Below are 2,252 nucleotides of genomic sequence, written 5' to 3'. Positions count from 1 at the left end.
ATCTGATATTTTTATTCAATTATTAGAGGTTATAACATTCAGCTAATTACTTAGGTACCTGCTTTTTATTTGCTTTGAGTGATGTAGGCATGGATTTATATACCATATATATTTAAGTTTTGATCCTTTTGCTCTTACATAGGAAGCCAGCCAGCATTTGAAATGTGCATCTCATTTTCAACTAAAAACTCCAATCCCATTTTCCAGGAAATCTGGATGGTGTGGTGGCTAAAAGTTCAGACTCTAGAGTGCAACCAAATTTTAAGGCCAGTGAGTTTTCAAGCAAGATCCGTCTCCTTAGTTTCTTTTCCTAAGGAATAGAGCTGATAATGTTTATCTCCTAGGGTTATTGAAAAAATTAAATAAGGTAATAGCATTCAACACAGAGTCTGCCCATAAGGGCAAGAATCACTGTTTGTTTTGTTATCTGGTATATCCTAAGAACCTAGAGCAGTGCCTGGAACAGCAAAGTTGCTCAAAAGATATTTGTTAAATATATAATATCCCGATTAACTCTGATACTGGGGAGAATTTCACCCACCAACATGCTAAAAAATTGGCTGAATTTCAATTTCTCATCTTGCAAACAATATCACTAAATGATCCTCAGAAGTTATATAGTTTGTCCTCTGCCCTGACACGACTTCACCCAAACTGCCGAAGATAAGTGCCCTATCCTATCCTTAAAATCTTCCTCAGGAGAAGGCTGCCTAATCGTCACAGAACTCAAAACTCTTCCTCCCTCTGGTATAAAAGTTACCTGCTTCTGCAGCTACCTTTCTTATTCCCTCCTCTACCTCTGTCACTTTCTTACCCACTTTCTTTTAGAACTGCTCTGTATTTACTGCTTTTTTCCCCCTCCAACTTGTTAAATTCATTTTGAAGTTCATTCCTTAGGTTTTGTTCTGCTAAACCAGTGGGGACTGTTGGATTCTAGAAGCCAGCCTGCAGCCAATGAAACATCTCATCCCAGGATCTACATAAAGGCCAGCCCTACAAACCATCTATTATCTGTAGGTGGGATTCTGGTAAGGTTGGGTTCCATTTGCAAGCGGTTCTCTCCGTTAGTATAATCTTCTTTTGAAGTGTTCAGGAATAAGTCCTGTCTATCTTGGTAGGGGAAGAAAATTCACATGTAAAATGATTAATATAGGAAATTATTCTTTCTTTTGCTTTAATAGAAAATGTTTCTTGTTCATGTAAATTAGTTAAAACGGCAAAAGAATGCATTAAAAATTTTAATCCTTCTCTCTTTCAGATGTCTAGGAGAGTGTTAAAACCTTGATTACCTCTTTAGTTGCACACACCTGGTTTTAGTAACATCCACATTTTTCTATCCTAATAGACCCAAAGAACCAAAATGAAAACTTGAAACTACTTTGTGTGTAGACTCTTCTGTCATTAGGCCTGGCTTGTTTATTTGGCAGTAACATGCAAAATATTTACTAATATTAAAGATATTATAATGATAGGGAAAGAGAGTTATGACAAAAAATGCTATAGGGTTTTTGTCCGATTAAGTGTTGTTTTCTGGTATGTGACATATAAATGAAAATTATAAATATACATTTTTAAGGTTGCAGACCTTTTTCTAGTTGCCTTAAAAAGAATTATTAAAATAATATGGAAGTTACAGTCTTTTAACTGGATGCCCCTAAATTTTCTGATGCAGTCAAACAGAAGTATTTCTGACTTTCCAAAAAGAAAAATGGCTGTTTGATACCTAAATATGCAATAAGCAGCCTGTCTTAACAAAAGACAGGCAGACAAAAGTACAGATTTTATTCAACTTGATATTCTGGCGCTTGCTTTGCTAACCTAGAGAATTACTTACAATGAAGATGAAACAGGCTGGCAGCTCTGCAAGGACTTCACTAGAGAAAGGTAAATAACACCAGGAAAAGTCTCGATCTCACTCTACTCATTCTGCCACTGTACAGAAATATGTATCCATGGGAACCACAGTGCCTAGCATGGAAGTGTTCATTTGACACCGAAAAAGATAAGAATGTTTTCTGGAATAGAAAAAAGAAAAAAGAAAAAAGATAATGGCATTGGGAATTAAAATTAATACTTTTAACTAGAATGCTACAGAATGTATTAATCAGTTGATATGTGGGATGGTCTCCTAAGGGGATGAGAGATGAGCGAGAGAGATTTTGAACTAAGAGGGAAGGACATTATTTGGGGGTAACTGATTGGGATGAGCAGGCCTGCTGCATCATTCTGGTAGTAAACTGTCAGCAGTTTAT

The sequence above is a fragment of the Neophocaena asiaeorientalis genome, unplaced genomic scaffold (genome assembly GCF_003031525.2).
Source record: "Neophocaena asiaeorientalis asiaeorientalis breed wild unplaced genomic scaffold, Neophocaena_asiaeorientalis_V1.1 scaffold31, whole genome shotgun sequence".
NCBI classification, from domain to species: domain Eukaryota; kingdom Metazoa; phylum Chordata; class Mammalia; order Artiodactyla; family Phocoenidae; genus Neophocaena; species Neophocaena asiaeorientalis.
Note: the sequence above shows the minus strand (reverse complement) of the source record.